The sequence below is a fragment of the Dromiciops gliroides genome, chromosome 4 (genome assembly GCF_019393635.1).
Source record: "Dromiciops gliroides isolate mDroGli1 chromosome 4, mDroGli1.pri, whole genome shotgun sequence".
Classification (NCBI taxonomy): Eukaryota; Metazoa; Chordata; class Mammalia; order Microbiotheria; family Microbiotheriidae; genus Dromiciops; species Dromiciops gliroides.
Genome location: NC_057864.1, coordinates 138,058,669 through 138,077,262, shown reverse-complemented (window position 1 = coordinate 138,077,262; position 18,594 = coordinate 138,058,669). Strand labels below are relative to the sequence as shown.

The window sequence follows — 18,594 nt, the reverse complement described above, 5'->3', positions numbered from 1 at the left end:
TGACAAGGGAGAAAAATATTGCTTTCGGATATAAAGATCGAAAAACAAACAAAAACTGCTAGTCCACTACTTGATGAGATATCTAAAAAAATTAAAAAAGAATGGTGAATGACTACACAAAGTACTTTCTCTATATAAAATATTATACTTATGGATAATGATACCCCTCCAAAAAAAATGTTTGTTCACAAGTAAAGAAGGGATGGAGTTTGATGGGTTAGGGCATTTTTATTAATATTTAAAGGCTTCGGTTTGAATAATTGTAATTGATTAAGAAATGGAAAATAATGGGAAATGGAGACACATAGCCCAAAAACCTTTATCCCTGCTGTAAAAACATGACACACTGGCTCCATGAACCTAAAGCAATAGTCCTTTTACCATCAGAACTTTTACTGTATACCTTGTCAGGCTAATGAACTTACTGAAATTGAAAAATTACAAGGTCACTTCTGAACTTAAGAAGCAAGCCCTGCGTCTGAGACACTGCCGTTCTGTGACTCACAGGGATTATGATTCCTGCACTAACAGGTGGTGTCAGGAATCAAAACTTAATCCTCCAGGGGCCGTCTTGGGGTTCGATTTCCCCTTTCACTGTAGGTGTAATCCTTGCCATTAGTTTAATGTTTCTCTGTGGGAAAGACACCAAGAGACAGGATCCTAGAGAACGCCCTGGGATTTCCAAGATTCCTGCAGGGAATTATTTATAACTGACAGAGGGTTTTCCCTTGGGATTTAACATTAGGCATGCTGGGAACTTTAGGTTAGGAATGTTGTTTTGTTTTGTTTCATCTTCACTGTGCGCGTGTGTGTATGCACACACATGTTAAAGGAAATACACATACACACATGTATACAGTGTATATATGTATGTGTGCATGTGTATGGGGTATATATGTATGTGTATATACATTTGTGTCTGTATTTGCATGTATATATGCGTATGGGTATACACATATGCATACACACATATAATTTATAGACAGAGATTTGTCTGTTTTATCATAAAGTCTTTTTATTCTCCAAGTCCTCCAATCATAGCTGAACCTATGGCCAGCAGAAATGACATGTTCCACAGGCAAACTTGAAGGTAGAACCCAGTTTGTTTCTAACTGCTTGTTAAAGACTACTAAATGAATTACCAAGAATTGCTTGATGAATACATTCTGCAACATAATGGCATAACAAATTGATTTAGACAAGAATGGAATAGTTGAGGAAGGAAAAGTCGTTCTGTTCTCAGCTATTAATCCAAGTTTAGGATAGGGTTGCTACCTTTTGTCTGCATTTCCTTCACATTAGTGAAGGCCTCATTTAGTTGCCATGGTAACTGCCAAGGTGTTTAGGAGCAAAGGTGACTGTGTTGGTGTTCTAGAGGCTTCCTGGTGTTTTCTGCCTCTCAGGTGATCCACCCCCCCCTTAACCAACCTAGCCTCTTCGAATAATTTCATTTATCCAATCTCATTCTTTTAGTTTCTATATGAAAAAGGCCCTTGTGATGTTCCCCAAGTGGCTTATGCAGGTAGAGGTGTAACTTGAATTTTTGCACTTGATGCAAGCTACACAATATCACTTGTCCAAGTATCTTGTTCAATGGTAGGGGTGCACTAAAGAGGAAAAAACCTTGGGACATCATGGAGTGTAAGATATGTGTAGGATGGATCCTATCCAGTCAGAGAGGGTCTCACTTATGGCTGGGTGGGGTGGTGGTGATAGTAAAGGAAGCATCCCATTCAGTAACCTCCAATATTGACAAATGAGCCTCACCAATTATTATCTAAATTTTGTTGCCCTTGGGCAAAGTACTAGTTGTCTGGTCCATGTGCTTTCACAGGAGGGCTCAATGTATATGAAAACTGGAACTTAAAGAGGACAATGAAAAATATGTGTGTGTGTGTGTGTGTACAATGAGGCCTTTTCTGGGGCTGGGGGGGGGCAGGAGGTAAGTCAAGAGTACAAATGTGTGCCTTTGATAAGAAGCATCATTTTGTGTTTTGTATCCTATGAATTTGTTCTATTGCAAATCAGATGTTGTTCTGTTGCCTCCATTATATTCTAAGCTATTTGCAAGATAGACTGTGTCATATATAGTAGGCTTACACATTGTATGTAGATAGATTTCATACATATTAGATCCAAATATAGTGAATCAGGGGCACTAACTCTGCTTCTGAAAGTGATGGCAAAATATTTTAAACTCCTTGGATAAGGAATTTATTTATGTGAATAGGTTTTGACCTTTCATATAAGTGCACAAATGATGTGAAATTGATCATTTTTTTTTGAAAAGGAAGTAGTATCAGAAAAAAATTTAAGTTGTTTAAAACCTAGTAAATACTCTATTGAAACTCTGTTTTACCTTCATTAGCTTTGGGGTGATAATTATGATGTCTAAGCCACGCTATTCTCAAGAGTTAAAAAGTTCTGTCAAGGCTTCAGAAACAGCTACCTTCTTACAACTTTTATAAGCTACAGCTTGACAAAATGAGTCACTGGTTATATTGTCAGACATGCTTGTTAGGAACCCTGAGGATATTCTAGTCCATGGATTCTCAACCTGCATTCTCTGAACTTATAAAAAGGGTTTGGTTTTTTTTTGGTAATTGGCATCCTTTATAATCTTGTATATTTTTATGCATTTAAAAACATTTTCCTGAGAAGGGCTCCACAGGCTTTATCAGACTGACAAAGGAATCTATAATACAAAAATGGTTAGTGTCTCCTGTTCTATTGTTTTTTAAACAAATATATGGATAACCAATTGGATATTAGAGTGACTCTAGTCACTCTAATAAATTTCATAGTCCATAGGAAGGCATTAGGAAAAAATAGAGAGTATATTGGACTAGGGATTAGGAAAGCTGTTTTATAATTCTACCTCTGACACTAATTTACAATGTGACCTTGGGCAAATCATTTAACCTATCAGAATTTTATCATCTTAGTCAAAACTTGAAAAGAATTAAATTTGGCAGGCAGAGTAGAATATAATACTACAGGTGTAGTTTGATCAGGATACAATACAACTATAACCATTCTTGTTCTGTAAGTCACCTAAGCTTGAATTAACTTTTTTTTGGTGACTGTGCCCAACTATTGATTCACATGTAGCTTGAAATTTACTAAAACCCTAAGATATTTTTTTTTCTGAAAGACCTTTGTCTCACCATGCCTCCCCTATCACATATAGATTTTTTAAATCCAAGTATAGGACTTTACATTTATTCTCATTAAATTTCATCTTATTAGAGTCAGCCAATTCTAGCCTGTCAAGTCTTTTGTGATACTGATGCTATCATACCACACCTGAACTATCCCTACTCCCACCTTTCTGTCATCCACAAATTTGACAAACATGTCATCTATCTCTTTATATGAGTTACTGATAAAAACGCTGAATAGGACAGGACTAAGCACAGATCCCGAGGGGGATCCACTAGAGATATTACTCCAACTTGACAATGGCTTATTAATAACTAATCCATGGGGTCTGGACATGCAACCAGTTTTGATTCCCAGTGATGCTATTTTCATCCAACAATATCATAAAACCAACAACTATTAGGGGCAGCTAGGCGGTGCAGTGAATAGAGCATCAGCCCTGGATTCAAGAGGACCTGAGTTCAAATCTGACCTCAGACACTTAATTACTAACTGTGCCTCACCAAAAAACAAAAACAACTATTATTATTATTATTCCCAGGTACTGTTCCAAGCATTTAGCAAATGTTATCTCACTTGATCCTCACAACAAGTCTGAGAGATAGGTGCTATTATTACTTGCATTTTACAATTAAAGAAACTAAGGCATACAGAGGTTAAATGACTTGTAGGGTCAAATAGCTAGTTAAATGGATGAAGCTAGATTAGACTTTACATCTTCATGACTTCAGGCCCAGTGTATTATTCACTGTGTAATTTAGCTGTGAATTTTTCCAAAGTCTTATTCACAAGTATATTGTTAAAGACTATGAATAATCTAATAAAATCCATATACTATGCATATAGCATTCCCCTGCTCTACTAGTCAAATGTCACTGTTAAAAAAGGAAATGAGCTGAGTTCTCCCTTAAACCTATGCTGCCTTACAATGATGACCTCTTCACTTTTTAAGTGTTCAAGTACTCTCCCTATGATAGGAGCAGTTAAGTGTGTCTGTGTGCATGTCCATGTGTGTGCACAAACACATAGTGCATTAGAAGATAGTTTGGGAAAGGAGTGGGTGGGTTTGCTACATAGTCTGACATAAAGCTTCAGTTTTATTCATTTCCATGTGTGAATGCTTTATCTTTGTATATGGACAGATTGGTACTGCCACTTCCTGAATGAATATTAAGGAGAAAGAAAGAATGTAAGTGAAGATTCTACCAGTTTTTATGTTTCCTAGGATATACCATACAATTCAGCAAATGAATCCATACATTGTTAAAGCAGAATATGAAGGATTGCTCTGTTGGTGGAGTTGTTAAAAGATCCAACCATTCTGGAGAACAATTTAGAACTATGCCCAAAGGGCTACAGAACTGTGCATACCCTTTGATCCAGCAATATCATTGCTAGGTTTATATCCCAAAGACATCCACAAAAAGAAAAAAATGATTTATTTGTACAAAAATATTTATAGCAGCTCTTTTTGTGGTGGCTAAGAACTGGAAATCAAAGGAATGCCCATCAATTGGGAAATGACTGAACAAGCTGTGGTATATGATGGTGATGTGATTTTATTGTGCTATAAGAAATGATAAGTAGGATGATTTCAGAAAGGTCTGGAAAGACTTGTATGAATTGATGTATAGTAAAATGAGCAGAACCAAGAAAACAGTGTGCATAGAGACAGAAATGTTATTTGATGAAGAACTGTGAATGACTTAACTATTCTCAACAATACAATGATCCAAGATAATCCCAAAAGACTATTGATGAAACATACTAACCAGGGGCAGCTAGGTGGCACAGTGATCACCAGCCCTGGAGTCAGGAGGACCTGAGTTCAAATGTGGCCTCAGACACTTAACAACTTACTAGCTGTGTGACCCTGGGCAAGTCACTTAACCCCAATTGCCTCACTAGAAAAAGAAAAGAAAAGAAACATACTAACCACCTGCAAAGAAAGAGCTGATATCGATAGAACATAAACTGAAGCATGCTATTTTTCACTTTCTTTCATTTTTCCTGTTATTTAAGTTTTCTTATACAAAACAACTAATATGGTAATATTTTACATAATCATACATGTAAAACCCATACTTGATTGCTTACCAATTCAGGGAGGAGGGAGGAGAGGGAGGGAAGGAGGGATAAAAATTGGAACCCAAAACTAGAAATAAAACTGTTTATTTCTTTTTTTTTTTTTAAGTGAGGCAACCGGGGTTAAGTGACTTGCCCAGAGTCACGCAGCCAGCAAGTGTTAAGTGTCTGAGGCCGGATCTGAAAAAACTGTTTATTTCTTAAAAAAAAAAAAAGAATATGAAGGATTGGTTTGGCAACTTCCTCAAAGCAAGCTACTCAACTTCCTATGAAGACAGACAACCTATTTGACAAACAACCCTGGGGTAGCAATCCTTCTATGTTCCCTCCCTAGCTCTTTCTAGTCTTAATAATGACGATGATAAACATAGCTAATATTTACATCTATAAAGTACGTTAATACGCATTAGTTCCTATAAGCAATCATCAGAAAAAAAAAAAAACATGCAATTATCCCTGGGATAATGTGGACCTTTCTTGGCCAATGACCACATGGAGACTTATCTTATTTGATCAGACATAATGATGCCAAAATATAAGCCTTGCATAGTAGTGAATATTCAGATATGTGTCCAACAAATGAGAGTTTCTGGGAGAAAAGGAGAGTTTTGTACCCTTTTATCAATTAACTAATCAAGAAGTACTTATATTAAATGTGTCAGGCAGTGTGTGCAAAGACAGAAATATGGTCCCTTCCCTCAATGAGCTCATATTTTAATGGATAGAGAACATAGGGTAACTTAGAGGTAAAGGCACTAGAAGTACATTTTATATTGGTGGGGACAGACTGCAATTAAGACAAAAAATTTATTCTTAGGGGAAATGTTTTTTTTCCAAATAGGAGAGGGGATTAAGTTTTAATAGAGTTATATTGAAAAATACGTTTGTTTTGGGGATTTTTTTAGGAGCAAATAATTATCATTTTGAAATTAGTATGTTTTCATTTCCTATTTTTAAATTTCATCCATTCAGGAAAGCAGAAGTATCTTGCCAATATATTTCTTATCCATTTTCACATAATTTTGTTCTATGATGATAATTTGTTTTTAAAAATCATCTATTTGAATGCTATCTCTATGTGTAACTGGAAAATAATAAAATACTTTTATTTTTTAAAATCATCTATTTCACTGGAAAAACTAAAGTATGCTTTGAATGGGCAATCCAACCACTTAAAAATTAGGGTACTGAAAACTATATGTAATATGGCAGAAGGCAGGATATTTTTCCATTAATTTAAAAAATTCTCTTTGTAGGCCATCCTAGTGAAACAAAAGACAGTTTTGTTTTGGTTTTTTAAGGATAATCCATACATGCAACTCAAACACAAACTAGTTATATGACCTTGGGAAAAACACTTAAACTTTCTTGAACCTCAGTTTACTCCTTTGTATAAACAAGAAGTTAGACTAGGTGAAATTTTAAGGGTTCTTCTAGCTCTGAAATTCTATGATTACAACTAATCTATAGGTGTGGGCTTATTAAATAACAATGGGGTCCATTTCTTGCTTGGTGTGCATAGGCAGTCCTTCCTTGCAGATTTTTTTTTGGGGGGGGGGCACGGAACAATTGCAAAAGAGACTTGAACAGTCACTACCAGTGGTTTCTCAGCTTTTTAACTGGTCTCCTTATTAGCTTTCTTTGATCCACAAACACAACGGTAACAAATGAGTTAAATGATCCTGCCTCGTGGACCATCACCTCTGAAGAATCATTACTGAGCATTTTTGACTGCCTGGACTAGGCGCCATCAGTGCTCAGAAGTAAATGACTGCAGTGGGGGATATCTAACTTTGGATCTAATTACATCTTCATAGGATCCCTTGAGGATTTTGACACCTTTAGATTCAGGATGTAATTGAAGCTGAACTGAAGGAGGATAAATAATCATCTTCTTCCTCAGCTCTTGTGATCTTTCTGAGTCTTTAATTACAGTTAGAATATCTCAATAGAGTTCTCAGGATGCAAGGAAGTTTGTGACAGTTTCTATTTCTTAAAAAAAGGAAAAAAACATGATGATGTGTTTGCATGTGTGGCACCATGCACCTTTTTCACTAAAAAAATATAAAAGCATTTTCATTTAAAAGTGGCATATTCGGGACAGCTAGGTGGTGCAGTGGATAGAGCACTGGCCCTGGATTGAGGAGGACCTGAGTTCAAATCTGGCCTTAGACACTTGACACTTTCTAGCTGTGTGACCCTGGGCAAGTCACCTAACCCTCACTGCCCCACAAAAAACCAAAAACAAATAAAAGTGGCATATTCAAATGAAGAAGCCCACCACAAATTAAGTGTACTGAACTCTTCTCTGAAGCACTGGCCATATGATCCATACATGTTTGAGTCCGCCAGTGATTAAGTTAAGATGATAATCTATAATGCTATGACATTACCACAGCAAAGCTATGGTGTATTGGCATACTTGTGGTTTATTTTTGTTAATCTAGTATTATTTCTACACTAAACAGGAACAGACAAACTACTAGGCCCTCAATATGCCACCTAAAAATTACAAAGTCTTCCCATCTATTGACAAATTAGATCAGTGCTTTAACAGATAAAGTATTGTCAATACTAAGTTTCAGGTTTCTGCTGACTGTTGCTTTGGAAATAACATTTTCAGTACTAGGCTACCTCTTGTCCTTAGGCCTACATATTTAAGTTATTCATACACGACTCCATCCCTTTAATTCAGAGGTTGTGTTTTCATGGACTACTGAATCAACCATCTTCACTGAATTAACTAGCAATTTCAAACAGTTAATTAAAACCTCTGTTCATATGGATTTTTAAAAACAAATATTATTTTTATCAAATTCTTAGCATTTCATAATTATGAGCCAAAGGCTCAGGGAAACATGTTCAAAAGGAATGACAATTGTTTTCACTAGATGAAACTAATTCCTGTGAATTTAAGCTACCTTAAGAAACCTATGATTTTATTGGCCTCAGTCAAATGCTATTGATCTTATAACCAGTGACTAATTGAATGTGTGCCATCAAAATGAAAAGACATTTAGAGGGTCACTTTCTTCCAATAACATTTGTGATAAACTTGGTATTAAACATTAACAAAAACTTTTTAGATATAAATAAATGAATTTCAGCACATAAAATGTCAAAAGGACTTTTCATTCACTGCTAAGTCTCTCCATCAGTATTCTTCATCCAGTCACAATTGCTTTGCCTCTTACATGTTCATAATTAAATTATACTTTGTTCTCTTGGGGTTTTTTTACACGTTGCATTAGTTCATAAAGTTCTTTCCATATTTTACATTCCCCATATCTACAAATTTCAATTTAATTACAATGCATTAATATATCATAATTTATTCAATGACACCCTTTTGTTGGGCTGCTATAAAAATCTTTTCCCCTTGCGTGTGTGTGTGTGTGGGGGGGGAACACTTTCAAGATACATTCCCCAAAATGTAATTGTTGGGTCAAAAGATTTGATTATTTTTAGAACTTTTCCTATGTCCTACCATATTGCTTCCCAAACATATTCTATAAATTTATTGTCCCAAGAATAATATAGTAATGTGCCTATTTCTCTACATCTCTGCTGGCACTGAGTTTCATTGTTTTTAATAATTATTTTTCCTGTGACGTAGTATCTAAAAGTTACCTTAAATTGTATTCCTTATTGTTGGGGCTAAGTAGTTTTTCATGTAATTTACTATTGAGTTTTTCTCTCTCTTGAAAACTTTTCATATCCTTGATCATTTCTCTATTGTGGACTTGAATAGAACATTACTTTCTTCAATTTAGTTCTCCATTGGAAAATTCATAGAATATGAACAATTAGATATCGAAGTGAACAATATGGTTTTTCATTAATAGTTCATTACTACAAAACAAAAGAAAACAAAACAAATAGTTCATTACTACTATAGACAAAACAATGATCTATATCTCAGACCAGATATTCTCTGTGTCCTTAGAAAAGTAACATAGAATCACAGAATCTCGTATCTCAGAAGTTTTCTAGCCTGATACAAACCTAAACATGAATTAGTTCTGTAACACTTCTGAGAAGAGGTTATTCAGTTTCCACTTCAATACTTCTATTGAAGGGAAACTCACTACTTCTTGACACAATACAATTGTTCTCCTGTATATGACCAAGCAGTAAAAGGCTAATATCGCTTCGACCCAAAAAACATTTAAATATTCGAAGACAGAAATGATGTCTTCCTTTATCCCCATCACCACTGCCACTGAGTTGTTGTTTTTCTTGACACTAAACATCTCCATTACTTTTAGTCAAACTCCCATGACATGATTTATTGAGTCCTCACCATCTTAGTCCCTTCCCTCTTTACAACATCCAGAGTTTCAATTTCCTATATAAAATGTAGTATCTTGAATGGATTATAGTACTCCACATATGTTCTAACCAATGCATACAACAATGGAACTATCTGTAATACTGTGATGACCACAGATGGGTACCTTCTCCAAGAGACTAGGGAATGAGTTCAATTCCAAATGATTAAATACATGGCTAACACTGCAGGGAACATCATCATAGCCAAATACCTTCTTTAATATGTTTTATCTGGGTCTTGGAACTGTGGTAAAAAAATATGAAAGGTTTTTAACAGTCGGTTAGGATAACTGAAAGACGCCAGTTTTTGAAGGACCACCCTTTTGGGGAGGAGATGAACAGTCACCTAATATCCAATTTTAAATCTCACAGAACCATGCAGCCCAAATATGGCTATACTCAGATATAACATGGAAAGATTGTAGCTTCTGAGTTCCTCTCCCAAAGTTTAATAGCCAGGGTCAAGTAAAATGATTATTGGAGGGAATGAGAAAAGTCACCAGACCCCCTAAAACCAAACAACTGAAATTTCACAAGAGCTACCTGGTCACATATTTCTACACTCTTCCTCACACTGCTTTGTAAAACTCACAAAATGGATCCATTTGACAGTTTTATTTTATTATGTATTATTTTCTCCTCCCTGAGTCAATTGTGAACAGAGCCTCTGGAACTCATCTGTGGTGGGTGGCTAGACCATTGATCCTCTTTCTTTAGACAGATTACAAATGTCATTCTTCCATTTAAGGCCATTCTTCTACCTCTTCTTCCAAGTAAAAGGTTTTTGTCTTTCTTACTGGTGAACACTTCTGACTGATAGATACACACATCCTCCACTTATCACCATGACATCCTCAGGAATATATGTTTTCCACACCATTATAAAATGATTGTCCTTTCTGTTGTTTACAATATTATCTCCTATACTTTAAGCCTATGTGAATAGAGGTCAGGCATTCACTAGTTTGTCATGGATTCTGGAGAATAAATAGGTTTAAGGGGATGAATTTTCCAAGATCTGAATTATACTATTGTGCATGGAAACCAATCAATTAACAAGCATTTATTAACCATATACTCTTTATTAGGCAGTCTGCATGACAGACTCTCATTTATACTATTCAAGAGCCTGGAAGCATACATGTGCAAGAAAATGCATATGGTCTATCTGTCTAGTACCCTGGCTCCCATCAGGATAAGGAACATCTACTCAGAGTTTACTCAGTAAGATCCAAAACAGTGTGTTGAGATTAAGAAAGTTAAGAATGTGGTTTAGGGGGCATCTGGGTGGTGCAGTGGATAAAGCACCAGCCCTGGATTCAGGAGAACTTGAGTTCACATCGGCCTCAGACACTTGACACACTTACTAGGTGTGTGACCCTGGGCAAGTCACTTAACCCTCATTGCCCTGCAAAAACAAAACAAAACAAAACAAAAAATAATGTGGCTTAAAGAATGATGATTATGGAAGCATTTTTGAAGAGTCCCTATAGGATAGGGGATCAGTAAGAGATCAATATAACTAAGATTTTCCAAGGATAGAATACAGTAGGTGATCAATAAATGTTTTTAAATGTAATTAACTTATTACAGTTATCATTGGATGGGAGAAGAACAATCCACATTTTATTATATTATGTTAAACTTTAAAAAAATCACAAATATGGAACTTGTCAGCCAACAAGTATTTATTAAGTACTTAATGTATACAAAGAGAAGCAAAACATGGCCATTACTCTCAATAAGCACAAATTCAAATGAGGGAGATAACATACTAACAACTATGTACTTATAAGACATTATATATATATATATATATATATACACATACATATATTCATGTGTGTATGTGTGTGTGTGTATATATATGCATGTATATGCAGGTGGCATTCTTAGAGGAAAGTAACTAACAAGGGCAAGGGAGTAAGGGAAGGCTTCCTAATGAAAGTAAGTTCTGAAGGAATTTGGAGAAGGCAATAGAAAGAGGTAAGAAGGGAGAGCATTTCAGGAATGGATGGCTAGTGAAATGGAGCAGAATAAGGATATAGTATGTAGTATTCAAGAGACAGCAAGAAAGAAAGTGTTGTTGGTTTATATAAGATACAATGGGAATAAAGTATAAGACGATTAGAAAGACAGGAAAGGGCAGGTTTAGGAAGAACTTTTCATGGAACTTCAACCGATATTTCACACCTACTTTGAAGTATTTTGCTTGAAACTGGGGGAGATAAAAGAATCAAATGAGATATGATCAAAATCTAGATATAATTTACAACGTGGGGAAAAGAGGAAAGGATGACCTCAAGAAGAGGAAATTTACCAAATAAAGCTGTGTGTGTGTGTGTGTGTGTGTGTGTGTGTGTGTGTGTGTGTGTGTATATATATATATATATATATATATATATTTGTTTACCTAAATAAACCCTCTCTTTCCCTATGAGTATGTATAGGGGTATATGTGCATATCATTGTAAGCATTATTTTATATTTATTTATATTTATACTATATCTATTTATATTATTTTATTTACACACACATACATAATTGCATATGTGTAGAATTTTTAAAGGAGTAAGTTAGCTTATTACATATAACCTAAAGACCCAAACTTGGGGAATTTTCAGGATTAAGTATATTTAGTATTTTTTAGGTCAAATGTAAAATTTCAAATTAGCAATATTGCAAATATTCTGACAGGAAAAAAAAAGTCTAGGGATTTTAGTGAACCAAAAATTCAATATGAATCAGCAATGTGACATGGCAGCTGAAAATTTTAATGTCATCTTAGTCTAAATTAAAAATCATAGTATCTAAGACCAGAATGGTCTTACTTACTAGCTGTGTGACCCTGGGCAAGTCACTTAATCCTCATTCCCCTGCAAAAGAAACCAAACAAACAAACAGAAAAGAAATATGGAAGCACAGTTCTCTTAATTTTAAAAATGTGGAATGAGGATAGTTATGGCACTAGAAAAATTGCTGTGGTCCTGAATTTGGGGGTAAATAATAATAAAATATAATATAGGCTGAAAAGTGTTGCAAAGCACCATAAGTGTGGCAAATGAAAGGGAATAAAATTGGTAGTAACTCCTAGATTACTGCTATAATGTACTTCCTACCATACTGCTAGAATTCCCCCCTTATTTTAACATGTTTCTCACCATAGTTTTTATTGGGAGATTTTTTTTTTAATCATTAACAATGTCAAGATTTGGACTGTGTCCCCACATATGTTGTAGGGAATGAATGAGAAAAGAAAGGGCCATTTGCAGTCAAATCAGTGACAATATCATCAGTGGTAAAACCCATAAAAGAAACCATATCTTCCAGAAGAAATAGAAAAAGATAAACCATATTATCATATGTCTCATGGAAATAAGCATCTTTAACATACCCTGCAACGTAATCCAATGGCACACATCCATACACCTTGTTGAAGGAGAGTTCTAGAGTATCTCGGCAATGGAGAAAAAATATCCATGGGCTCAGTGACAGACAAACCATTTCAGAGTTAAGACAGCATGGACATTTGGTCTGAAATTGGAAATCACATGCAGTTTGTTTTGCAGGAAGTCCAGCAACTAAATTGGCCATGCTCTGTCCTCACCTTGGTTTGCACCTCCGCTTCCTTCCTCCCAAATTTAGTTTCTCATTGAACTTGGAAATGAATCTGCCTTTCCTCTCTAGATAGACTCAAATATTTTTTAACTAAGCTTCCTGGTTTCATTTGGGGATTGTAATGAAACCTTTGTGACAGCTGGACATCACTAGCTCATACTTCCTTTTCAGATTTCAGACAAACCCACAAATCTCTTCGAATCATGTCTTTGGTTTAATTTCGAAAAGTTTTTTCTCTCTTTCTTAAAAAAATAAAAGAAAAACACCACGTAACCACAAAACAAACCTATAGACATTAAGATTTCTAACCATGGCTGGTTGGCCTAGTTAGAATACCAATGAAAGCATGTATCATGAAGATCAAAAAAAATGTGCATTATTCAAAGAGAATCTTTTCTATCTTTAACCCATTATCTTATGGTTAAAGAATGAAGTCAAAATATTAATAAAATAGTCAATACTAAAGATGAAAATAATTTCTTTTTGAAGTCTCTGATTAGCTGTATGGAATACAGTGAAATTATAATTGCCCAGTAATGATGCTGATCTTATTGAAATCTGCTCACGCTTGTGTGCATCATTTCTTTAAACTTTTATTTTTCTAATGTGATCAAATAAAAACATAAAGGTTTGCCAAGAACTTTTTTGCATGAAAGATTGGGAATTTCGATTGGAACATGTGCTTTTAGCATTACTGCTAACATTGAGGTGCTATACCCCAATTACTTGTTCATCCCCAATATAGTCTTCAGGATGACATTTAATAAACCTCATTTTGAAGCATTTTTTAAAATTTCCCAATTAAATTTTCCTGTCTCAATTTCCAGTAGGCATTATAAAACTCCTGCATTCAAAGTCCCCCCTTATTAATTTTCCTCCAAGATCCATGCAAAACAGGGTTCTCCTCTTTAACTGAGCTTAAGAAATATTCCTGGCATTGTCAATATCAAAATAAATAGACGTTTCTTTCCTGAAAACTAACATGGAACTGAGCCGACTATAAAAGTGATGTTGTCGCAACTTATTTCAACAAAGAAAAGTTCCGAAATTAAAAACATGTTTCTTCTGTCATGTGTCATACAAGGGAGAAATGGGAGAAAAGGAAATCTTAGTATGTTCTTAATTTAGATTCCTCTCCTTCACTATAAACATGACTTTCTCCAACAATGACACACACATAAAGATGTTGTGCTACTCTGAGTATTGAAAAATACTTTTTTTTTTCAGAATTGGTTCCCACCATTTGGACATTACTTGAAAAAAAATGAAGTTTAGAGTTATGTACAAACTAGTGATGATGGGAGGCGGATCTTGTATTTACACGCATGTTTCTTGAACGTGGACTTCAATGAAGCATATTTCTCTCAAAAGAATAAAGTTGCATGAATTAGTCTCAGTGTCAAATTTGCATACAATTTCATCAGATCCTAATTGTCAAATTTAGTTACAAATATTAACAGCTATTGTAATAAATGTATATTAAAAACCTCCATTTTTACTTACTATAATATAAACAATAGATGGACTTTAAAAGTTTTTCCTATACAATTTGCTCACTAAGAAGTAGATATAGACTAAATTAATGGACAGCATGTGAATAACTATGTACAATTTAAATTATAGAAACTGCCCCCCCAAAATATAACTGCATACAAGGATGTGGCATTACTTAATTTTGATGGTTTTAATCACCTTTATTAATATGTGACGCAGACTCAAATCACAGAAATCTGAAGCTTGTTCTACTCTACAGTCAACTGGATGAATTATATTTATGACACCTCTTTTGTCTTCCTTTGGAAAAATTAATTTTCTTCCTTGTGGTTAGCTTATCTCTAAAATGGTGATAAAATAACACTTTCTGCTCATTGGCCCAGTCATTGGGTAATTAGCTATGTTAAATCTCCTACCTTGCTATTTAATCATTTACTTGTGCATGTCAGTCCAATCTCTACCAAGGTTACATGGCTTATATCATACTAATGGTAAAACAGATTGCATTTATAAAGTTTACCAATGCCCAGCCATAAATTTATTTTGTTCTAGGCACATGTCTATCTTCAAGGATAGGATTAATGAGTCACCTAGAAAAGAATCCTGAAAGAACACAGGATTAATTCAACCATGTAGAGTGCAATGAGTGATAGACTTCAGTTATTTGGATATTCTTTGGGTCTTGTTACCCAAAGAACATCAGCTAAAAATTACTTCTCTTGATGTAAGGATAATTTCATCAAGGAGATTCTAGATCTGATTCTCACCAACAAATAGAAAGGAGTGTTGGAAATCATAGAAACCTTATATGAAAGTGACCTTTCTTAGAATTTGTCCCCAGAGGAAAAGAAATCCAAGCATAGTTTGACATGCATGGTAGATTTTAGGAGAGAAGATTTCAAAGGGTTCAAAGAAAGGATAAATAGGCATGATCCTCTAGGCAAAAGTTCTACAGCAAAAGTCAACCCAAGAAGGACAGGAAGCTCTCAAGAATGAAATACCAAAGACATGAAGGCAGAAGAAGCAAAGAGACTTATCCTCTGTCTAACATCCTCATTTAACAGAGAAGGAAGCTAAGGACCACATGAGAATCAGTTAAAGAAAGCTGGAGTGTTTAATCTGTAGAAAAGAAAATTTAGGAGACATACAAGATGTTCAAATAACTTAAGGACTGTCACATAGAAGAGGGATTAAAATTGCTTGACTGGCCCCAGAGTTCAGAATTGGGAGAAAGAGAAGTATAGACTAGATTGGTCAAACCCTTATCCCCACATTTGTGTTATATACCTGTGTAGTTCAGTATGACTCAAGAAATTTGTGAGCCAGAATACTTTTGTTCAGTCATACAAGGAAACAGACACTCTCTTCCCATCCTAACATGAATCTATAGATGATATACCTCCATAAGAGTGAGTCCACTTCCCCTTCAGTGAAGAGACTTATGCTGGCCAAAGTCATATGCCAAAGATAAGGGCCAAAGAATGGAATATGTGTCCCAGAAAAAGAATACATAGTAGGCTCATTAATTATTGTTCTATTCTCTTTTGAAACATATATTTCTTTTAAATGTTCTAACTTAATTAGATTCATAAGTAACCTTAAACAAATGCAAATATCTTTGAATTTTCAAAACTTTATATTTCACATCAGGAATCTTGGGTCAATCAACATATTAGTGTACTAACATCTCTGAACAAAAATATAATGTTTTACTTAAAACAAGTGATTAAACAACATAGGAAGTTTACACAAACAATAACACAATTTATTAATTTGCTAACTGCTACTGTGATCATTAGCTTCTGTTAAGGTTCTAGCTGTAACATATATGTAACACATTACTTAGCCCATCTAGAAATTTTCATCTAGCTGGGTGATATTCTTAGTTATAATATTATAAAGATCTAAAGGTTTAACTGAAGCTTAAAATCTATACATTCATGTTTTTAAAATGCTAATAGCTCATTGATAGACAATTTTTTTATTTTAGAACAGGTTTATATAAGACATAACTTGAGTACAATGGGTCTAACTTCAAATGCACTTCCAGGCAGTGAATTTATTAAAAAGACAAATGTTTTCTAAATTAATCTTCAACCATGTAGTTCTTCAGTGTTGTCATTTGAGATATATATTAAACATATATTATTTGACCAAACACATCATATACATCTCAATCATTTCTGGTGTCATTATTACATAAATAAATTACTTCTTCAATTAATAGGCTTGACTCTGAATAGTCATTTTTGAGAAACATTTTCCTGAAAATCAAATATACTTATTAATTATGAAGATGTGATACCTCTGAGTATCCAAAAGAATGTGATAAAGGATCTGAAGTCAACCCCACCACCACCAAAAAAAAAGGAACAGGGAGACATGGAATGGTAGCCTTAATTATTATTACTTTTCTTTTTTATTTCCATTACTGTATTTCCCTTGACTATACATCAAATAGTAAGGTAAATTATATAGAGAGGCTTTTTGAATTCTTGTTTTTAGTTTTTAAATATTATTGTGAATTTATAATCAACCATTTACATTTTAATATACCAAAAAGATCCAGAAAGAGGATAATGTAAGAAATTGTGAACTTCTTGTGCACTTTTTAATCGATAAATATACAGTTCAAATAAGACCTAGACTGCAAAAGAAGTTAGAGCAATGAGACCTTGGAAAAAATTCTCGATCAGGAAACATTTTTTATCTTTTGCTTACCCAGCCTCCTAATTTTGAAACTTTGCTTTCTTTTGTAGTAATCCTTTTTCTCCTTCATTACATTTCAGCTGTCCAATCATTTCTTGTTCTAACAGGGTATAGTATACATTCACATTAAAGTATAAATAATTGATAATGGTTTAAAGCATCATACTCCCTCTCTCCCACATACGTTTATATTATATCATAGCTTTACATGAATTGAAAAATTGAATTGAAAAGGTTCCCACCTTGGAGTAGAGGGGATAGGGCAGGTAGGAGGCAGCCAATTTTCTCTATGAAGCATATGGATTTTAGGCCCATGGAGATAAGAAAACTTGAAACAAGAAGCTCATTCATTCAACAAGAACTTGAATCTTATGAGTCTGGAATAATAGTTTTAGAAAGAGATCTCAGAGGTCATCTAGTAAAACTTCTACCCAAAGAACCCTCCAGTTCCTGACTGCCCCATACCTTAGAATTGGCTTTAAGGAAATTATACTCTATTTAATGTAGAACCCACATATTAATGAAAACAAAAACCCCAAAGACGATCAGGAAGAATTTCCAAACTAAGAAAGCCTTCATTTTAACTTACTATGACATAGAAAGAGACTCATGCTTTGAGACAGGCTTTTAAGGAGAATGCTGTCTCCATCTCCACATAATATGAATATGAAGATTACTACATAGTGACAAAGCGAAATCATCTTGAGAGTATAAAGTTACTTGTTCACTAATGACTGCCATATGCCAAGAACTAGTATGCTATTAATACTTGTAAAGCCCCCTGGTCTTGGAAGTCTGTTGCTGGCAAAAGGACAGAATATTTTTTTATTTCTCTGCTGGACTCAAGCAGGCCCTTCTAGACAGTTATAACTAGTCTCCTTCAAACAGAAATGAAAGCTCCCTCCCCAAGTCACCTCCCAGATAGAGAATTAGTACAACCTTAGGGATCATTATTAGGGACCAATATTGCAATATTACTAATGAAGAATTGGGATTGTACCTTGTACTTTTGGTCTCATTTTAGTTCTTAGAAAAACCAACAAATAGAAAACCATGGTTTGTACAAATTTATCCCAGGAAAGAAAAAGGCCTGATTTCCAATTAAAGATATTTAAAAAAGGATGTTTTTTTCTTTGTTTGTATTTCCCCCCATAGAGGTAAAGATATATACAACGGGGGTTATAGTACCTGTC

General features: G+C 34.6%; 1 protein-coding gene across 4 annotated transcripts in view; it reads right to left on the bottom strand.

Annotated features, from left to right (window-relative positions):
* Positions 1-18,594, bottom strand: part of GREM2 (gremlin 2, DAN family BMP antagonist) — a 145,985-nt gene that overhangs the window by 85,051 nt on the left and 42,340 nt on the right. The window contains exon 1 of one of the 4 annotated variants that reach the window (XM_043999345.1): positions 12,975-13,033. The exons of the other annotated variants lie outside the window; for them this stretch is intronic. The gene's annotated coding sequence lies outside the window, so the exon portion shown is untranslated. Of the gene's footprint in view, positions 1-12,974; positions 13,034-18,594 lie in introns of those variants that run through there. 4 annotated transcript variants of the gene reach the window in all.